This window comes from Marmota marmota, unplaced genomic scaffold (genome assembly GCF_001458135.2).
Source record: "Marmota marmota marmota unplaced genomic scaffold, marMar, whole genome shotgun sequence".
Classification (NCBI taxonomy): domain Eukaryota; kingdom Metazoa; phylum Chordata; class Mammalia; order Rodentia; family Sciuridae; genus Marmota; species Marmota marmota.
In genome coordinates this window covers 8,708,802-8,731,452 of record NW_026000196.1, presented here as the reverse complement: position 1 = coordinate 8,731,452, position 22,651 = coordinate 8,708,802, and the positions used below count along the sequence as shown (strand labels likewise).

At 48.7% G+C, this 22,651-nt stretch overlaps 1 protein-coding gene across 3 annotated transcripts in view; it reads right to left on the bottom strand.

Annotated features, from left to right (window-relative positions):
* The window catches only part of Klhl25 (kelch like family member 25), a 32,930-nt gene extending 12,915 nt beyond the window's left edge, over window positions 1-20,015 (bottom strand). Inside the window, exon 1 of one of the 3 annotated variants that reach the window (XM_015493101.2) lies at window positions 19,864-20,015. The gene's annotated coding sequence lies outside the window, so the exon portion shown is untranslated. The other 2 variants (XM_048790292.1, XM_015493100.2) reach the window with 2 other exon arrangements.
* Window positions 20,016-22,651: the final 2,636 nt, after the last annotated feature.

Below are 22,651 nucleotides of genomic sequence, written 5' to 3'. Positions count from 1 at the left end.
GGCCTTGGTAAGGGGTCTTCCTGTGTATGTCCCTCTGTTCTTTCTACCTCCAGGGAGCCCAGCCTGGCTCTGAGGAGACTGCTCTTGTGTGTTCAGGGCCAGTTATGCCCCAGCCCCTGCCACAGGAGTGCAGTGTAAGGCAGAGGCAGTAGGGGGAGGGCAACCTAGAGGGAAGAAGCAGTCCTGTGTGACCTCCCAGCAGCCTCCCCATCTTTGGTGGCCACCATCAATCAGACACTCTCACACTATAACTATGTCAGAGAGGTTGTGATTATCTAAGCATTGCCCTAGGGTTTGATGAATTGAAGGCACAGAGCACAGGTGCATATCACTGCAAGGCCACAGAGCGGCAGTTCATCATCCTGCTGAGAGGACCCGATCACCTCAGACAAGGCCACTCGCACACCCTGCCTGGTGTCCCTACCTGCAAAGGAACTATTAAAATGCACCCAATAACAACGTGCGCAGCCCATGTCTCTTAGTGCTCTTGTGAGGTTAGCCAAGTGCACAGTGAAACAAAGTAACTCAAATGAAGGAGGCAAAAAGTAACAAAGGGGGTGAGGCCTTCAGGAGAACACCTGCCACAATCCCGGGACTCCAGGGCCGAAGGCTCCACTCTGAAGGGAAAATGAAGAGGCCTGTAAAGCTGCTGCTGGCTGATGCTCTCTGGGAGGCCTGACTCCAGGGCACAGCACCAACCCTGCCTCACCTCGCTCCACCTGAGGAGCCAGCAAGCCCTCTGAGTCCACCATTCCTCACCGGAGGCCAGTGGGGTGGGAGACGCTCCCTGCTCTGCTTTTGGGTGGCTCCTGGGTGTGGATAGCTCAGGGCCATGTTAAGAGCTCAAGGCTGCAGCAAACCCACATGGCTCTCTGGTTCAAGTTGGAAAAGGGGCCGTGTCTTCCCAATGGTGTGCGGGTCTCTGGGTCCAGACGTCAGCCTCAGAGAGGAGCATGCAGCTGGACCTCCACCACACCAGGCTGGGTGCTCTGGTACGGTGAACAAAAGGCACAGTAGTCATGGCAACGGCAGGAGCCAGCACTGACAGCAAGGCAAGCCCTGCCCTTGCTGCCCAGGTAAGCACGGGGGGGGGGGGGACGGGGCAGCGCCAACAGGACCACAAGAACCTGGGCCCTGCCACAGCCCATTTCCGCCATTCCCGGTTTCTGTTGTTGTTTTGCGGTTCTGGGGTTTTACTCCAGGGCTGTGGAGCATGCTGGGCAAGCGCTTCACCACAAGCACATTACCAGTCCTTCTGATTTTGAGACAAGGTATCAGTAAGTTGTCCAGGCTGGCCTCCGCAATCCTCCTGCCTTGGCCTCCTGAATAGCTAGGATTAAGGATGTGCACCATGGCACCTGGCTCCCCCACCCCCCTACCTTTTTTTTGGGGGGGGGGGCAAGCACTCTACCAACTGAGCTATATCCCCAGCCCACGGCTCCCAATTTAATAAGAAAACAGAGGTTCCCACCACACTCCTGAAACACTGGCCTGACTGCATTTTCTGAGCTCCCTACTCTGAGAGGGGTGTGTGGGGGTCACAGCAGGGGAAGGGAAGACAACAGAATGATAGAAGTCTCCCCTCCCACCTCCCTGGGGAGCCCTGCCCTGTCAGCCCCCTCTCCTGAGGGATGGCACTGCAGGCTAGGGTACAACCAGCTGCAGGGACAGGTGGTCTTCGGCCTCCCTAAAGTTCAGAGAGGCTGTTCCCAGGCCAACCATACAGAAGGGCAGTGCCCAGAGGTGGGGGGCCCTGGAGGTGCCCCTGTGAAATCAACTTCAGAAGCAGAGGAGCAGCTCAGGGGGCCAATCCCGCCTTGGAAGTGGAGTCTGTCACCCCAGACTCTCATTGCCCTCTCTTCCTGCTTGCAGTTCTGATCACCAGAGACACCAGCAGTTGTATGCGAGGGCTGACCACTTGGTTCTAACTCACCGGCCCTAAGTTTCCTGAATTCCATGTACCACCTGCCAGGCATAGGGGTGGCCTGCACTTGGGCTGGGGTGGGAGGGCGGGATGGAGTGAGTAAGCAACTGAGGGCACAGGGTATTCTTACTTCCTGCGTGTGAGGACAGAATCAAATGGTCTACAGAGGGACAAGAGGGTGGGCCCATCTAGGCCCTGTAAATGGATGTGAGCTGACACTCAAAAGCCAGAGCAGGCGAGAAAGGAGGGCTCCAGGCAGAGGATCAGCAAGTGCAAAGGCCAGGTGGAAGTGAGGCTTCAGGAAAGAGAGAGGGGCCTGAGAGAGAGGGGCCAGGGAGAGCTCACGTGGGCGAGTGGGGCAGACACACCTCCCACTCCCAAGGGGGGCTCTATGCCCCTGCCTTGAGCCTGGGCAGTTTCTGGGACTACCACTGGGAACAGGGCGACACTGCACGTTCCAAGCTGAGTTCTTCAGAGACTGGCAGCCTCCACTTCATCTCTGTAAGGCTCACTCAAGGGGAGGCCGGCCCAGCTGGAGGGAAGGCAGACTACCCCTGGTGGCAGTGCTGAGGAAGCTAGTGCCGGCCTCAGGGCGGGCAGGAGCTGCCTGGCCTCCCCTGCTGTTCTGGCCACCTGGGCTCGGGAGCCACCATGTGAGTGAAGGTCCACCTTGGACATTCCAGTGGTAGCAGGTGCGAGATGGAGAACAGAGGACCCCAGGTGGGGGCTGGAACTGGGGTCCCAGCCTCTGACCTCACTGACTATAGTGCTCACAGGTCAATATATACAGACAGACAGAGAGCCACACAGTGTGCAGTACTGAGGACTGAACCCAGGGCCTCACACACTCTAGGCAAATGTTCTTATCACTAAGCCCAGGTCACCCAATCTAAAAATCTGAGATAAATCCTAATTAAGCACCTGCTGGATATCACAGACTGTGCTGAAAACCAAAAGAACAAAAATCAAGATGTCCGGGCAATACAAAACACACATGGGTGCTGGGAGATGGGAGAGGTAGCGAGTAGTTTGGAGCTGTTCTCTCAGGGTATTCTGCCCCAGTTCCACTAATATAACTGTCAAGGAAGTGCTGAAAAAAGGTCAAAGTTTCTCAGTGCTAATAGTTAGGAATAGGGATCCTAAAGACAGCTCAGCCATTACTGTGCAACCTTAGGCAAGTTAACTCACCTCTCTGGTCCTATTTTCCTCAATTATAAAGTGATGATTTAAAAAGCAGCTACTTTACAGGGTTGTTGTGAGAACTGGCTGGGATGTCAACTGGAAGCCACTGATAGCAGCACTGGCCTAGCAATGCTTACTGGGTCAAGCTGCTTTACGGCCATTGCCACTACACTGTCACCATGTAAATAACAGAGTAGATACTACTGGATTACTCTTTCCCCAACTTCCTCTTTGGATAAGGGGGGGTTCCCTGGACAATTTTTAAGTTTGTTGATTTTTTTTTTAATCAGTATGTATTATTTTACAATTAAAAATACTGAAGATCTCTGCCAAGCCTGTCGGATCTGGGTTAACCCTGAGACCGCACTGGCGAAGGACTTAAGGTCTACCAAGCACCCTCCACGTGTAGGTCAAGGCACTGCGACATATTCCCAGGAGAGGCTTTCCCACCTGTGGCTCCTGCCCAGCCCTGCCCCCGTGTCCAGCTCAGGAAGCCCACAAGGGCACAGGGTCATCGGTCCTTTCAATTTTCCAATGGAAGCCAAAGCACCCTTACTGAGCACCCAAATCTCACTGTTAACTGGAAGTAAAATGAATGACTGCTGTATCTGAATCAGAGCCACAGAACATTCTAATGAATTATCAGACCACGAGTCCTTTCCCCAGATGTTTCTGCCTTTCAAAGGCCTTCAAAAAAGCCAAACAATGACAAAAACCCTTTACACACATACATCTATTCAAAAAGCCGCAGGGCTGCAAGGGAGCTCCATGGGGACTCTGGTGCTTAGCAGGCCCGAGGCCCTGGGCTCCATCCCCAGCGCCCAAGCCAAACACCAAATCTGTGCACATCCTGGGTTTTTTTGTTTTTGTTTTTAAGATGCAGCTGATCAGAACTATTTATGTATTCCACTGTATGTGCATTTATTTATTTTGGTTTTGAGCTTTTTTATTACGGGAAGAGGTTCAGTCAGTTGGCCCAGTGGGAAGATGGCCCTGCCCTGGGCCCCCGGCCGTCTGTCCAGGGCTGTGCTAGAATGCAGAGTGGGTCTAGAGGGTCTGGAATAGAGAGACCATCACTATACAGTGTAACGATAGGCTTCCTCTTCAGGGGGACCCCAGATGTCCCTGCATCAAACAGCTCCCTGTGAAAGGCGGGATGGCAGGCCACCACCCCTGAGCTTCCCCTAACAGAGCAGAATCACACCCTCACCCGGTCCCAGCATGGGAACAACCTGGTCTCCACCTGCTGTTCTGAGGACCAGCTCAACAGTGTCATGGCCCGCTCACACCTGCACCTCCCAACACGCAGGGCCTAGGCAGGCAAGGAATCCCAGGACCTGCATGTGGCCCCCACCGCCGACAGCCAGGGCTGGAAAAGTGGCAGGGACAGCACGCATGTCGGTGCAGCACCACTGCAGCTTCTCGCTGGACTTGGCCAACGTCCAGCACGCCGGTGGAGGCCAGCTACCAAAGATCCTGTGATCGATGGTCATGTCCCAGGCTGACTGCAGCCACGGTGGTCAGGGTGTCGGAGCTATTATTACAGGTTGATGGGCATTATTGAGATTGATGTCTTCCCTCAGGAAGGTTCACTGTGCTGGGCCTGACCTGGGCAGCAACTCTGTCTTGCCAAAGGCGGTACAGAGCTGGAGGTGAGGGGTCAAGGCCTGTGGAAGCTGCTGAAAGATGAAGCAACACTTGCTGCAAGAATCAGTAGGTCAGGAGGGATTCTGGCCAGGCAGGGAGTCAAGACATGACTGCCATATACTTAATTTCACACTGACCATTTTACGTTATCAGACTTAATCCTGACAACCAAGTACAATATGATCATGACTGTTTTAGTCAGAGTAAATAAGGTTACACTGCAGCAACAAACAACCCCCAGACTTTACAGTGGCTTCACAGGACAGAGATTTATTTCTTGCTCATACCATGTTTTGTGGTTGTAGTAAGCATTCACCTTATCACTGTCACTCTCACCTTATTCCTGTCACGCTCAGGAAACCAGACAGAGCTGCTACCACGTCACCAATCACTGTGCCAAAGAGAGAAAGGAGGGCTCTGGAAAGCATAGCACTGATTAAATGCCTGGCCTGGGAAGGATACACACTCTTTCTGCTCACAACTCACCTGCCAAAACCAGTCACACAACTTCACTGGCCCGCAAAAGAGCCACAAAGTGCAATCCTACTATATACCCTACTATTTCTGCAATTCACAGATAAAAAAGCCATTATCATTAACAAAGAGCTCTGTGTGGTAACTAATCTAATCCCTACCAAAGCCTTAAGTGCAGGTGAACCTGCACTTTACAGGTTAGGAAACTGGACAGAGAGACATTAGGAAACTTGCCCCAAACCCCCTGGGGAGGGGTGGGCAGAGCCCAGGATTCTGGCTCAAGTCTGTGCCAACAACAGCACTACACAGCCCAATGTCACAAAACTGGGGAAGGGGTGGCATCTGAATCCATATCCGATCCACTCTTTCCCCTCTACCAGAGGGGACAGAGAAGAAGGCCCACAGAAGTTTACCACCAGCTTCTGGCACCAGGATGATGTCCTCTCTATCTACCCCAAGGAGCAGCCTCTCACCAGCCTTGGCACAATCAGTACAGCAAAATCTTTAGGCAAATCAAGGCCTGTACCCCAAGACATCCACTGCAGGTAAGAATTCATGTCTCACAGGCTGGGGATATAGCTCAGTGGTAGAGCACTTGCCTAGCATGCATGAGCACCTGGGTTCAATCCCCAGCACTGCAAAAATAATTAAAAAAAAAAAAAAAAAAAAAGAATTCACTTCTCTCCTGAGCAACAATGGGTCCAGTGGGATGCAGAATCTCAGGTCATTTTGTGTTCTGTGTTCAGACCCCACGTGAGAAAGGCCATCTTAGGGAAGGAGCCTAACCTCTCCCAGGGCTTGTCTTGCTACTTGAAGGCACCATATGGATTTGGCCGGTTCCTCATCAACCTATCTTTTTTAGAAAAGCTGTCTGGCTAGGAAAGAAGACAACAGAACCCTCCCACGGGAGCAACTGAGTGGGCCACACACCCAGCCCTGGGCAGATGTAGTCACAATGGCCAGTGCCCTTCTGCTCAGACAGCTCTGCAGACCAAGGAAGGAGGCCAAGATGAACTCAGGAGCTCAATCTGTTGTCTTTTACTGAAAAATACAACACAACAGTAATGAGAAAGATAACAGTCTTGTTTTTATATACAAAGCAGATACACACAGTACACTGAGAGACACACAGGTCTACAAGGGTATTAAAATTTAATGGGGGTGGACAAATTTAGAAAAAAAGGTTGAAAAAGATTTTGGGGTGTAGGGTGCTAACAATAGAAGTCTGAGAAACATTGCAAACAGAAGAACTCTTTCCATTTTGGTTTCTTATTGTCAGCTTTTACCCACAAATAAACAGTTCTGAATTGTTGCAATTGGGCTGGGCGCATGGCTCAGCAGAGAGTATACCGCTCAGCATGCATGAGGCTCTGGGTTCCATCCCCAGCATCACATAAAATGAATAAATACATTTGAAAATTGTTGCAATGACAGATACTGTGTTACACTGTTTTTACCTTAGCTTTTCACATAATTGACATTTTCTATCCTACATTCAGTACTGCGCAAAGACTGTCTGAAGGCCTACTGTGGGCACATGCTGAGGAGCCACAGGAATCTCCTGGCGCCTCAACGTCTGTGGTTGTCAACTATAAATTTTAATGTCTCTGAAATATATAAGAACCATAATTTATTATCTATTCACCCGTAATTTTTTGAATTTTTATCCCCAAATAACATCTTTGCTTTGGCTGAATTACTGTTTTCTCTTGAGAAAAATTCTTTGGAGAATGATGGAGATTTGATGCCACACTGTCCTAAAAGTTCCGCTTCCCAGGTAGGCTGTGCCAAGCCATGCTTAAAGCCCTCCAACAAAGAAGCTTCTCCCATCCAGGGAGGGAGGTACAGGCCCCTCCCTGTCCATCAGGTGTATGGCGGGTGCCATCCAACCTCTCCAGGTCACATCCCACTCCCATCAGCTCAGCAGGGCTGCTGGACTGATTGTCCCTGTCCCCCAGAGCTGGGAGTCATCTGCCAGCCCAGCTATGGGTCTAGGCAAGAGCAGAGCCAATAAAAGGGACACCACTGCTCTAGTCACAGAAGGGTCAAGAGCCCAACACTCGGGCTCTCCCATCTGGTGAAACAGCGTAACCAGAGCAAGCCAGAGAGAAAAAGAGGGACGTGAGCAGAGCTCCCTTCAAAGCAAGCACAGCATCCCAAGGGGGTTCCTCCCTCCTCTTCAGGACTACCCGGCCCTCTGCAAACAGGCGCTCCCTCCTGCTGTCTAGTGCCACAGATGGAACCGTTAAAAGCACGCTGACCTAGATATCACTTTCAATGAGCGGCCTGGAGAAAAACGAACAAATCAGAGAGCAGGGAAAAAACAAGAGTAAAGCACCAGCAGTTGTTAGCAGTAGAGCTCCTCCCGTCTCCAGAAGCTCTGTTCCTCCCTAGCTGTGCTGGTGCAAATGGTACAGCTCCTCCTCTCCCCATGAGGAGAGCACAGAGTAAGCAGGAGGGCAGAGCCTCTGTGCCGGGAACCTTACAGGTACTTTCACTGGGTCCTCTCAACCTCTTTGCAAGGCATCACTGGCCCGATAGTACAGATGTGCAAACTCAGGTGCCCAGAAGATAAGTGACCTGCACACATCCATGGTTTAGTTGGAGTCAGTGCTCAAGGCCATGTCAATCCGGGACCCCCAGCGTCCCAGCACTCCCACTTCCGTGCTGAGACCTGGGCCCCACATTTACATTCTCAGGGCTTCAGTTTTCTCATCTGTAAAATGGACATGAAAACTACACCAACCATAAAGGACTGCTGAACAACTAAATAGGGGAACTGGATATACACAACTCAACACAGAGCCTGACGCCTGGTGCCAGCTTTGCAGGGACTTACAGGAACATAGTCACTCTTAGATTGCTTAATTAGGATCTCTTTATAATGTAAAAATGATTGAGGACCCCCAGGTGCTTTTGTTTATGTGGTTTTGTCTATTGAGATTTACCATATTCAAAATTAAAACTGAGAAAAATGTATATGTTAATTAAAAAATAAAAATAGGGCTGGGGGGTGATCAGGTAGAGCCCTTGTCTAGCATACACAGACCCATGGTTCCACCCCTAGAAGGAAGAAGGAAGAAAGGATCAACCCATTATATGTTGTTTTAGTCAGCTGTCCATGGCCGTGACATAATAGCTAAGAAAAACAACTTAAAGAAGTAAAGATTAGAGCTCATGGTTTCAGTTTATGGTTAGTTGGCTCTGCTGTTTCTGGGCCTATGGCAAGAAATAGGCAGGGAGCATGTGGTGGGGGAAAGCTGCTCATCCCATGGTGGGCAGGAAGAAGGGCAGTGTCTGGAGACAAAATATCCACCTTGAAGGCATGCCCCCAGTGACCCACCTCTTCCACTAGGTCCTACTTTGTGTGTAAATTTTAGTGTGTAAATTTCCACTACCTTCCAATAATCCACTGGGGACCAAGCCGTCAACACATCAGACTTTGGGGGACATTCCAGATTCAAATGATAACATCTTAGCATAAATAAGAGTTGTTTTTTATAAATTAATTAAAAAAAAAAAAAAACTATTGACAATAGTAGCTGGATTCTCCTACCTGCTTTTGTACTTGACCTGCTGAGTTGGTTTGATTACAGGTTATGAAGCCCAGTCTCCTGTGGCTGGACAAGGCAGAAGATTTTAAGAGTCTTTTGGATCACTGTGGACACACTTCTGTGATATACTACACTAAGACCTGACATGTGGTAGCTTCTTTAAGGCTTGTTGCAATGTGGAATCTGAACCTCTGTCTATGAACTTTTGTACTCTGACATTCTCCTCCACTGGCCTGTCCTGCACTTTGAATGGATCGTTCACCCAGGCATGATTTTGTAACACAGTACATGGGTCATTTGGAAAACACTAGTACAGAGTTATGCACCCAGAAGAGAATGAGTGAACAAGGCAAGCATCATCTTAGAATTACTGTGAAAATAGTTTTGACCTGTGAACCCTCAATCTCACTTTGAGGACGCTGCATGGCAGAACTTTCTTAATCTCCACATTAATCATGCCTTCTTTTAAGAACTTAGAGCAAGAAACTTGTGTAGAAGTGTGGGGACCTGTATGGGGCCCTCCATTTCCCCCTCCCCCAGTTTGTACTACCACATAGCCAGCTGCCAGGGGATCCAGCACCTTCTAACCCACAGGTGGCCATCACCTACTAAAACACTTGCCCTGCTCTGTTCCTCCCTTCACTAGCAGAAGGCTTCCTATCCCATGGACCACCTTGATCTCCTCCAAAACAACAATACTTGGTGGTTTGCAGAGGGCAGGGCCTTGGGCAGCAAAAGTACACCATGCATGGGCTGCTGAGCTCGGGCATTGCAGTTGATGATTCTAGGTCTCTTGAAATTACATATGTATGTATATTTATAGCAAATACATGGGTATCCATAAATAGTCACTTGCTCATGTACACTTTTAACATATCGCTGAGCCATCAAGTTCCATTAAACCTTCCATGATGGATCTGTGCATTATGTTTTCTTTTCTGGTCCTACCTTTATTGCTGCAGACTGGGTTAGCCCAGAGCCCCTGTCCCCACGTCTCCCCTCTTCCACTAATACAGTACCAGATGGTTACTTGTTGACCACCCTCCTGCTCAAAAGCCTGATAGGAGGCTTGGCATCTGAACCTCATTCAATCTGTTGCCTCTGTTCTAGCTCCACTGCCCACCCTAGCCCCTCTTCCTCCATAATCCTTATCAGGTCACGCACTCTGGTCTTCACATTTGTTCATCAGTACAGGGCCTTGTACATAGCAGATGCTCAAAAAAATTAATGCAATGATTAATTCCTAGGTACCTACAATATGCCAGGCCTACAAGTGCCAAGGATGTGGTAAATAATAAAGCACCACTGTCTTCTCTCCTGGAATTACCATTCTAACTCCCTCTGTTTCTTTGCTGCATGCAGTATTGTCACATTTCTCCTACTGCTGGTCAGCATTCTTCAGTTCTTCATGTTGCTGTGTATTGTGCCCCTATCTATATTTGCAACTCCTCGAGCGAGGACATATTCTATGTCATATTAGATGTTCACATTAGATTGACACATTAGATGCTCAATAAATTCAGTGGAATGGAAAGTGGATTAACCACAACATTTACTGGAGTAAAAAATGAAAATGATCCAGAGATCTGTTAAACCCACATAAAAGGTCCCCAGAGTCTGCCATTTGAAGTATGATTGACATGTTTCATATGTAAACATTTTAAATGCTAGATGGGGAAAAGCCACCCTCAACCCTGTTCTGGATAGTGGTCCGTAAATCACACAAAGCAAATTGGAGAAACTAATCCTAACTAGCCTAGCAGAATGGCTGGCTATGAAGTGTCTCTGGTTTCAAATGCTAGCACCTGTAAAAACAGCCTGTGTTACTTATAGTCTGAGTCTCAGTTTTCTCATCTGGAAAAAAGATGATATAAATAAACAATAAGTTTTAAATAACTTTTGTTACAATATAACTTATAATACTTCTATTTTATTGGTTATTGTTGATTTCTTTCTGTGCCTTATTTTTTTTTAGAGAGAGAGAGAGAGAGAGAGAGAAAGAATATCTTTTTATAGATGGAACAACACAATGCCTTTATTTTTATGTGGTGCTGAGAATTGAACCCAGGTACCGTGCGCTAGGCGAGCACTCTACCGCTGAGCCACAATCCCAGCCCATCTGTGCCTTATTTTTAAATTGAACTTTTATCATATGTTGTGTGTATAGGGAAGAACATAGTATCTCTAGTGATAAGTACTCTTTAAGGTTCTGGGCACCTGTTGAAGGTTGTGGGATATGTCCTCCAAGGATATCGGGGGCTTTTGTAACTACCCCTAGCTCAAGGTACTGTCCTAAAAATTAACTGAGAGACAAGACATCAAGAGTTAAGCACAAGGGGCAACGTAAAGTTCACTCAATTCATGAGAGCTCCTGTTATTAATGCTGGTGTGGCTGATGTATCCTGCCAGTGGAACTCCTAGATGACTCCTGATCTCCACCTGGGGTCTTATTCCTGTGAACATGTTGCTCCATACAGGAAAGGGATTTGCAAATGAAATGAATCTTTGCTCCAGATGTAATTAATGATGTTACCAATCAGGTGACCTGAAGAGAGGGGGACTATTTGTGTGAGTATGACCTAGTCCATGAGCCCTTTAAAAGCAATTTTCTCCTGCTGGTCACAGACTGAAAGTCAGGTTTTCGAAGCAGAACAGGATTTGAAGTCCCTCTGCAGGGCTGAAGATGGAAGGGGCAGGTGGCATGGAGGGAACTCAGCCCTAAGACTACCCAGAACCCAATTCTGCCAACAACCAGAAAGAGCTCAGACACAGGATCTCCCCAGAGCTCAGGAGGAGAGCCCATCCACCTGACACCTTCATTTTGGACTTGTGAAACTTGAAGCAGAGAACCTAGTTGAGCTAACCCAGACTCCCGGCCTGCAGAACCATGCACTAATAAATATGTTAAGCTGCTCAACTTGTGGTGACTTGCCATGTTGCCATAGAAACTAATACAGAGCCCCCGTTATCCTTGGAGGACATATCCCACAACCTCCAACAGGTGCCCAGAACCTTAAAGAGTACTGAACACTAGAGATACTATGTTCTTCCCTATACACACAACATATGATAAAAGTTCAATTTAAAAATAAGGCACAGAAAGAAGTCAATAATAACCAATAAAATAGAACTATTGTAAGATATATTGTAACAAAAATTATTTAAAAGTTATTATTTATTTTTGGAATTTTGCATTTAATAGTATCATACTGCAGTTCACCCCGGATAATTGAAACCATGAAAGTCCAAGTGCAGATAAGGGGGGACTACTGTGCAGGCCCACTTGGCCTCTAGCCACAATGTATATGTATTAAAAGCATATCAGGTGCTCATCTAAAAGGTTCTGAGAAAACGTGAAGTGTTCTGCATTCTTCAATTGTGTGAGGTTTGAGAGTGGAGGCTGTCTTATTTAGCTCTGGCATTTAGCACAGTGGGTAGCATGGGTTCTCAATAATTTCATTTAATAAAGTTCCAACTTCCTGGACTGTTAGGAACAACATGGCTTCACCAAGCTGGCCTCACCATTGCATGTGCAGCCAATTATGAGGTGTTCATGGGCAATTATCTAGGCCAACCCCAGCAAAGTCCTCTTTTTGGCCTAGAAGAAACTGTGGGCACTGGAAACTGCTTAGGATGCCGTCCAGCAACAAGGTAGCTGTGAGTCCATATGCAAAGATATCTTGCTTTACACACCAAGTGACCACTCTGTAGGGGGACCTGCCTTGGCCCATGGCCAGCTCCGAGGGCTAAGCTGGCCAGGCAAACCCTGAAATTTTGCATGTAATTGTACCTTCCACTAAAAAGTCCTGGACGAAATGGTAAAAATAGCAACTGCAATTTCCTGCAATGCAGATATCCCAGTGAGTCCCAGTGCCTAAAAGCAAACCTGGCCATCCAACCTCTCTCCAACTCAGTGAAACACCTGCCTGCAAGCGGTGCCCAGGACAGAAGTGGCCCACTGGTGCCCCCACCTCCAGGGCATCTCCAGAGTGAGACGCTTCCTCACTTCCTTAAACACTCAGTCTTCAGAATCAAGGGGTGGCCAATAAAGCAAAAGTGCCCTTCAGCCCTCCCTCTCCTTACTAGACAAATTACACATGAGGAGGCCTCCCTTCGAGAGGCCTTTGGGAGCCCCACTGTCCCCTTGGCTGCCCTCTCACCTCCCCCACCATGCCTGTCTCAACCAGGTCCGGCTGCCTGGGATAACAGGAGCCTCCTCTGGGGCTCAGTCCTGATCATCCCCAGGGCAGCAGGGGAATTGCAGCCAAACTGGATGTTGCTTCTCCAAGGGTGGGAGGCAAGACCACTTGGGAAATGACAGAAGAGCCTGATGAGTGCCACTAGGCAGTAATGAATTCCCCTGGGGGCCCTGGCTGTGGCCCCACCATCCCTTGACTCCTCTGTCAAGGGCCTGGTTTCCACCATTCAAGATCGGCTTCTCTTTCTCCTTTAGTCTCCATAGCTTTTCCCTGGCCCGCTTCTGTCTCCAAATCAAGTACAAGAGCCTTTTGGTAAATCTTCTGCTTGTTTTGAAGCTTTCTGTTACAGGAATACAGACAAAGACCCCCAAAGTAATATACATGGAAATTAACAAAGTTTTGGAGCTGCAGCCTTTGATCTCTATTAACAGGTCTGTGGTGGCCAACTTTTGGAGCCTTTTCATGGAGTGGTGAGGGAACTTTCTCTGTCCTGCTAGCTCATTTCTTCATTGCTACAGGTGGGACAGGAGGCAACTCCCCGACTGGCCAGGCCTCTGAGAGGTGCTCTGGAGCCGAGCCAAACTTTTCTCAGGACAGGTGAATTTCTTTGCATCTCACCTAAAGCCATCTCCGCTTACCATAGGCAAAGTCATCCCAGGCCAACTCTGGGATACACTCTTGTTTAGAAACCCTGAATTCACTCAAATGTTTCAGCCTTCAGATATTTGGCCCTCACTAGTAAAAGCCATGCCTCCTTGTGTTTGCAGAGCTTCTGAGCATAAAATGAATTTCCAGGAATGTTTTCCCATGCACCGGGCACAGCAGCTAGCAGGGGGCAGGGCTGGACAGGGATTAAAGGGCCTCATTTCACAGATGCATACACAGGGCCACAAGCTCTGCTCAATCCCCAGCTGAGGCCAGGAGACCAATAGGAGGCAGAACTAGCCCTGGCTAAATGTTGATCCTTTGGAAAAACAGAGGCGGATTAGAATCAAAAGAGAAAGCCTGAATACACTGGATCAAATTTTTTCTTTTTAAAGGAATGAGATTTGCTTCATCATGTTAACTAAAACTGAATATGTGAATAATATCAAGGATGGGTGAAAATGTGGAGAAATAAAACTAAGTTTATCTGCAAGGCATCTGACTTTAATGATGGAAATTAACAGTCTCACTTTTTCATAAAGATGCACAGTCAAGGATGTTCAAGACTTCATTGCTTGTAATGAGGAAAATCAGGCATGACCCAAAAGTATCTCTTTAGGAGACAAAGGGATGAAAGATAGTGGTCTGGTCACAGTGCAGAATATTATGTGCCCATGAAAAGGGTAAAAGTTTCTCCACACACTGAGTGATAGAAGTTGTAGAGTACTGAGTAGGATCCAAATAATGGAAAAATCAAAATCCATACATAATCTATATCTGTGAATATATACCAGGGAGAGGGACATAGTTTCATACCACGTTTTGTTATTTCCCCCCTCTATTGTTCATTTATAAAAAGAATCTATTGGTGTGCTAATTAAAAAAAATAAGATAACTTAAAAGCACAATATTTTCCTTAGTCTCCCTATGCATCAGAAGACCATACGACGTCATGGTTGCAGCCTTCCCTGGTGCCTCGTTCACGCCCCTCTCCAGCCTGTGCCATCCCAGTCTTGACACTCTCTCAGATCTTCTCATGGCTGGCTCACACACCACCACCCCACAGAGGCCTTCCTTGACCCCCTCCATTCACCCACGTGGCTCCTCCGCCCCTTGATCCTTTCTCTCTCACCTCCCTGTCCACGCCCCCACAAGCCCTTCCTACAGCTGCATTTATATGGTCTGTTATCTGTCTCCCTCAGTTGGACAGGAGTCCCAGAAGGGTGGGGCCTCATCTTGTTTTCTGCTGAATTCCAGAGCCTGGCAGAGAACTGACGGCAAAAAATACTCATTGGACATAATGGAATAGAGACCAACAATGATCTTACTCTCCAATGTGCAAACTGAGGCAGACTCCCCACATGCCACTCACACCCCAGCACTGTGCCAAGATACTCACTGCCTGTGATACCCTTCTCCCTTATTTCTGAGACTGTTGATTCACAACAGAGGCATTCACAGGTCAAGGGACTTGCTGACCAAGGACTCACAGGCCCAGCTCTGGTGAAGCAGAATGTACACTCTGGACGCTGGATGCACTGTCATGGTGTTTTAGAAAAAGACTCCTGGCCCTCACTTCTACCCAGACAAATCAACCTGGCCAACTGCAAACCTGGCAGACAATTCATCTTGAGGTTTGGACTAGGAATGCTTCTCTTATCTTAATTAGGAAATTAATTCTGTTTGGCCGAGATTGAGGTGCAGTCAGACCCTCCTTGGGGGTTCAACAGGAATAGGCAGAGAACATGCAAGGCTTCTTTGTTTCTGTCCCTCCTATCTCTGTACCCTACTTCCACACAGCTGCCAGGCAAAGGCGTTGATCTTGTGGAGGTGGAGAGAGTGACGCACAAGGTGAATGTGGTCCTCAGGCGGGCAGCAGCCACAGCTCTCCCACGGCCATGCTCAGTGGGAGGAGCCATCCAACAGGTCTTGCAGGTGCCTCCTGGGCAAAGGCTGGCACTCAGCCTCCTCCTTCTGTCCCCCTCATCTCCTCACAATCCCTGTTGTTCAAAGGGACACTCTGACTATCTCTGGTGGCTCTGGTTCTGTGCCCAGGGGAAACCCCACAGGCAAGGTCTCATCCCATCTGTTACAGAGCAGGGGCTCCTCTATTTGCTGCCCAGCTCCCTCCCCAGGACCAGTCAGTGACGGTGAGCAAAGTGAGTCACCCACATGGCATCTTCCTTTGAGCCCATGCTTGCTCCCCCTGGGCCCAGACTGGTACTTCCTGACCCAGTCTTCTGGCTTCCCCAGTCCCCTCACCCACGGGCATATGCAGGCCCCAAACTCTGAAGGAGTGGGCAGGGAACCAAGGGAGGTTGGAAGAAGAGCCCTATCCCTCTGGAGATACTGGGAAAACCCAATCCATCTCCAGTCGTCAAGATGAGGAAACAAGGAGCTTAGCTACTGCACTCCTCTCATTCTACTAGAATCATCCTAGACAGGGAAAAGGAGGGTCCAGAGAGGGAGAGTAACCCCAAAGCCCACAGTATGTATCAGAGGCAGAGATGGAACCAGAATCCACTCAGCTCCTGTTTTCTAACATGGCTCCTCTGCACTCCACTTGCCGCTTCTCAAATTCTTCCTACCTGTGAGGGCTGAGCCAACACCCCAAGCTGTGTAAAGCTGCTTGACATCAGAGCTTGCAGGAACCTTTGAGATATCACAGGAAAACATTTAACAGAAACACTACATGGAAGAGCAATGCCCATTTTTGTAGAAAGGCAAACTGAAGCTCACAAAGGTAAGGGGGCCTGCAGAGACACACAGCCAGGAGGGGCAGGACAGGTGGGACTCCCACCACTTTAGTGCTCTTTCTGCCAACAGGTTCTAGGTCTGAGGGACCCAACGGCAGGATGAAGAGGTGGAGCTAGTTTTCAGGCCTTAGTCGCTGAAACAGGGATAGCCCAAGGGAGCCTCAGCAGGGGAAGAAAGATTGGGTAGACCTTTATGCATTTGCAGAAAACACTGTGCAATTTCCCAACTAAATTGGATTTCTGAGACCACGGAGCTGTCACTTTTAAAAACAGGTCAATAAGCCACATGTGTCTGTCTACCCTTTATCATCCGAAAGGGCACTGAGACAGGGGTTGGAAGGAGCAGGGAGGCGGCTGAGGCCCAAGAAAGGGCTGCAAGCCAGCACCCAGCCTCAGTCTGTGCCCAGGGAATGGGGTGAGGGGAAAAGGAAGCTGGCTATGACCAATGTCCACTTGGTGCCAGAAGATTCTAGAGGAGTCTACACGGTGACACTATTAATCTTTAGGATATCCCAGGAGAGACCAGTAAGGCCCAGCGAGGTTACAGAATTCAGTCACAGACACCCAGCAGCATGGAGCCCCAGTCTGGGTCCACAGCTTGCACTCCTTCCACTGATACTGTACTGAGGGGCTTACGGAGAGCTTGCCCATCCCTGAAGCCATTCTCTGTCCCTCTAATTCCCCAAACTCCTACCTCCTAATGGCCCTTGAGGGACCTGAAGTCAGTGTGGTGAGGCAATGGCTTAAAGCCACTGGTATCAGCTTTTGCTACCTTTAGAACTAGTAATGGAGCTGGTGCTGCCCAGGGGAGGTGGTCCAGAAAAGGGGCTGAAACCTGCAGAAAGGTGGCTGCAATCACCAGGGGACAGATGTAGACTGATTAAGTCCTGCTGGGATGGTGTGACTAAAAGCTGCGGATACGTAAGCTCTCCCTCTTCCTGCCACTCCTTCCACTTGTCCAAACTAAGTGTTCCTGGTTTGGGGAAAATGTTTCGACAGCCCTGAGCAGGCAATTCAATTAGGAAATTTACCACATTAGACGAAAACCACTATCTCAGTCAGTCAGTTCATTTGTCTAGACACTCTATTTGCTTGTCCCAGCTCTGACAGCCCACTCTGGCCAGGCTACACCCCCACTACCCTATGTTACAGAAGGACTAAGGGGTCAGGCCATGGGCTGGTCTTTAGGGACAATGGGGTGGGTTCTGTCAGGACCCCTCGCATTCAGAAGCCACCCAGTTTCCTGTGAGTGGACTACTGCCAGTGCAGAGCAGACCACCACAGCTGAGAAGAACCTCTCCATCACCTCTCACTTGCATTCTCTCTGACCTCACCTGTGCCCTAACTTGACATCAACCTGAACTGGCTCTGGGAGAAATGTGGGTGGGTAGCAGGAGAGGAGAATCTGGGCTGAGGCATGCCTTTTCTATCTTAGACCAGGCATCCTCTCTCCAGGACACCTTTGCCACCTGCACTCTTCCTCAGTGTCCCCTCAGCTTCCCTTGCTGCCTTTATTAATCACTGAGGTTCTCTGTACTCTGATAGTCAGGGCGCCTGATCCACATGCCAGCACCCTCTCATCTAGGAGGTCCCTAAAAGCAGGGTCCCCGGTCAAGTCTGAAACAATGAATGAAATAATAAATGAAGGAATGAATGACTAAGACCACTCACTAAATTACACACTCACTCTTTCTATACTGGGAAGAACCAGGCCTGTTTTCACTGCAGACTGTACAGTCTGGCACAGGGTAATTTCTTTCTTTTCTTCCTGGTCTCCTTTCCCAACACTGGGTGCCCACAGGTTTAAGATGCCATTAAGGACATCAGGCTACAGAAGCTGCCTCCAATGTGGAGCGTGCAACTTGCCCACAGCTCTTGTCTCTACACCACACACATAAATTCAGCAGCAGCCTGAGACCCAGGAAGAAGGTTTACTCTTCCATTTCTGTCTACTCTCCTTAATGACCTCCCTGGAGTCACTTCCTAACAAATTAATCAAAATCGAAATATTTGTGGGGCCTGGGAAAAGATAATTCTGTCAGGCTCCACAGGCACAGCTTGGAAACTCAGGACTCCAGGTCTTAGAAAGACCAACTCTAAGGGTGGGGAGGACCCTGTGTCCTACTCCTCCCAGCCCCCAGCTGCAATGCTTTCCCAACATCACCCAGAAATCCTAAGGGCACACATAGGCCCACTGAGCATCAGTTCCACCTATGAAAGGGGAGACAGAGTCCCAGGATACCAAAGGCCTGAGTCTCAAGTCACAGTCTGGTCCTTGTGCCATAGGCAACTTCCCTCCTTCCCTGACCCACTGCCATGCCAGAGTGAAACCAAAGGACCCAAACACCTGACACACTTTGCCCTGACTCACCAGGGAGCACCAGAGCCCAGTGAGCCTTCCCCAAGGGAGAGAGCGCACTGGGAGCTCAGCAGGACTCAAGAACCCAGATTAAAGGGAAGGGGCCTGGGCTGACCACCCACTTCCTTTGACCAGGTCTTTATGGAAATTCTTCTTACCTCAAAGACAGTGGGAGTGAACTTTGGGGTGGCTGAAGCAGCAGCACACACACAAAAAAGGAGTCTGGTGCCCCTGGGAACACAATTCCCCAAAGGCAAAGCTGCTAAAACAACTATGAAGGAGAAAAGGAAGGGGGGGGGGGGAACGGGAGGAATCCCGGGGCCAGGTCAAGATGCGGGAAGAGGAATCAGACTATATACTTGCTCTGGAGCTGCCAGGTTGGCCACCACCCAGCTGGACAGGTGGGTGTGACTTTGGGACTATTACCCATTTCTCCCTTCTCGTGAAACGCACAGAGATACAGGACTCTTGTCTAGTGGGGCATACAAGGCCTGGGGCAAAAGGGTAGCAGGCTCCAGGACCCGGCTGGAGTAGACCCAACATTTCAATTCTTGTCCTCGCAGGGCACCAGGCAGGGCCCAAGTGAACGGGGACTTCGCTCCGCCAGGGCGCAGAGCTCTGCCGCTCATATCCTCGAAGACAAGCAACCTCCGTTTTCCAGGATCAATAGTAATTTTTTAAAAAGAGAGTGTGTGGACTCAATGAATCAACCGCTCCCAGGGGGAAAAGTAGCAGCTCCCGTGCGCAACATCCATTTGCAAAACAATTCATTCCCTCGCCCAGGGCTCTTAGCAAATACCCTCGCGGAGTCCCCAGGCACAGACGCGACGGGAGGACTCCGGGCTAGGGGTTGGGGTGGCTAAGTGCTGCCGCCCTCCCCCCACATTGTCCCCTACCCCAGTGGCCCCAAGACACGCGGTAGCCGGGGCAGCTCCGGGACCCCAGTCCCTCTGCGCTCCTCCCAGAACTCACGGCCTTGAGGAGGCTCACTTTGCCCAGGACTCCACGAACCGGGTCCAGCCCGGGGGAGGTGACAAGTCCCCGGTGCGGTGGCCGGAGCGCGGACGCAAGCCGGCCAGAGGACGGCGCCCCCAGCCTGGCTCAGTCCAGCCCAGGCACTCACCGCTCCGGGCGCTGCCGCCCGCCGTGCTCAGAGACCCCTGGCCGTCCGCACGAGCTCTGCAGCCGCTGCGCCGCCTCCCCTGACCGGCTGCCCACGGCCCCGAATGCGCCCGCCGCGGTACCGCCGAGGCGCCGCCAACAAACTAGTTTCTCCGGCCTTCCCGCCCCGCCTCCCGGCCCGAAGCGTAACAGCCAATCAGAGGTGGCGCCTCTGTGACGGATGGGCGTCCGAACCCATAGTGCCGCCTCACAAGCAGAAAGAGGTGGGCGTCCAGACCGCGCCGGTATCGCGGGGAGGCGGGGCAGAGCAAGGAAAAGGACTTCGACCAGATTCTTAAAGGGACAGGCGCTGCCCTCCCCCAGAGGCCCGAGTTTGGGAACAGAATGTGCCGGTGTTCCAGAGCTTTCCGAAGGAGGGAGCTTTGTAGTTTGCGCGTCTGTCCCGGAATCACAGGCGTTGTAGACCTCTTCGCAAAGTCACACTTTAGTTGTCTCAACGTTAAGGGAGCCCTTTCTTTTTTAATCCGAACGTTTGTGATTTTCTGCAGCCACCAAACCCCAAGTGTACAAGGAATCTATATTTCAAGCGGAACTTCAGCTCTTTTATGTCATTTTTTACTAAATTTCTTTTATAAACCAGCCTTTAAATACTCATTCATTCATCCGCCCATCCATTAATTTATTTCACGAACCATTTTAATGGACGCCTTTGCGAAGTGCTAGTCTGAGGGGGCGGGGTGTGGAGAGAACGATCTGTAATTCCAATTTGACGTCCTTGCAAATCCGTGTTTGCAAATCATCCCACCTCTTCAGCCTGCTGTGTGTCCAGTTTCTTCATATGTAAAATGGCAGATAAAAACTACTCAGTGGATTATTCAGGGGATTAAAGGAGACAAAAAGTGTGCAATAAATTTGCCCTTTCTTTTCTCCTTCCTACTAAAAATCAATGATTAAAGTATATCACTCAAAAATACAAAGAACCTTGGTAAAATAAAGTGATAAGCGCCATAAAAGCCAAGAATGGAGTAAGGAGAATTCCCAGAAAGCAGAGATCATGCTGATATGCAGGTGCAAGGAAGGCTGATAGAGGAGAAAGGGAATGTACAAAAGATTTGGAAGAGGGTTAGGATTGTGACTAGTGGAAACTGAGAAATAGAATCCAGGGGCAGAAATCTGTTTACACTGCTCATAAGAGATTCCCTGGCTTAAAAGGCTATTAGACAATAGAGAAGGCATCACCAACAAAGGTATTTGGGGGAAAACAGTTTGATGTACAGGCAAACAGCAGTGTGAGTTCTGAATTTGAATAACAGCTCTGTTCCTCATGAGCTATATATGACTGTAAGCAGATTGCTGGTACCCTCTGAGGGTCTGGTTCTTATGGGTGAAAGGAGGATTCTAAAACCTTTCTTGCAGAGTTATTGTAAAGATTAAGTAAGATAATATATGCAATGAACCTGGCACCCGGTATGTGTTCAATATCTCCATTTGGCCCAGATCTGGAGACATTTAAGACACTAGGATTCAGATATTTAAGAGCAGGATTGGCCAGAGGTGAAAAGCTGGCCAAGTGTACTTTTAAGGTACCTTCCAAAAGGAAAACACAACATCAAAATAATTGCTCCATTAAAGAAATGACACAGATCATATTTGTAGTTTTAGCATCCTGCCAAGTTTCTAGGGCTAGAGTATTTATATAATTGTTGATTGGATGAAACTTCACATGCAAAATTGATTCCTAGCAAGTTCTTAACCATTGCTTATTATTCCTTACAGGTTTTCTGAGAAATTATAAGTGCCAACCATCTAAAATCTGGTCCACATTATCATTTTCTCCTCTTCAACTTCAAGGCTTAAATTAGGTAGTGGAATATATTAAAATCAAATATAGTCAATGGAATGAAATCAGAGCAAGAACACATGTTGAGTTATTGAATTTAGATATGATCTGAAAGGAAAGGAGGAAAAAAGATGAAGCTTGCTTTATCATCTGCCTTAGTCCTGGTGTGGACTCAGGAACACATCCACCATAATAGCTCTTACCAGTGGCATTAAATAACCTGATGCCAACCAGGCCAGCTGGGTGTACAGGGAGTTCTGGGAGAGCAGGGACCATAAACAATCATCTTTTAATCTTTAGTGCACATAAGCTGTCTTCCCAGTTTTGAAGAACTATGAACAAATCTATAAGTTAGAATTAGCTTGTTCTGCATATGACAGAAAAGCCAAAATTAACTGTGATTTAAATAAGATGAAAGTTTGTTTCTTGCTCATTCAAAAGATCTAAAGTTTAGCAATCCTTGACTGGTTGACAACTCAACAGCTGCCAGGAACATGGGCTTCTATGTTTTCATTGTGTCATCCTTAATCCTTGGTTTCCATTTACAAGGTCCAAGGTGGCTGCTGGAGCTCTGATTATAACATCCAAATTCTGGACAACAGGAAGGAATAAGGGTAGAAGAGCAAAAGATGTATTCCTCTCAGCTGCATTAGCACCATTTAAGCAGAAATTGCATATCACACTTCTGTTTATATCTTATTGGAAGGGCATCTGGGAAATTTTGAGTACATTGCCTCCCCAAAGTCAACGTTCTCTTAACAAGAGGGAAGAACAGATGCCTGATGTCAGCCTACAGTCCTGCCTAAACCTTCCTCCCCACCCCAGTATTGCCATCTACCCAGTATTTCTGGTGGCTCAGAATTTAAAGTCTTAAAAGTTCTTGGATGATGGGTTGAACTCAATGCATATTTGTTAATAGATCATTGAACTCTTGGTCCTCTCCAAACCT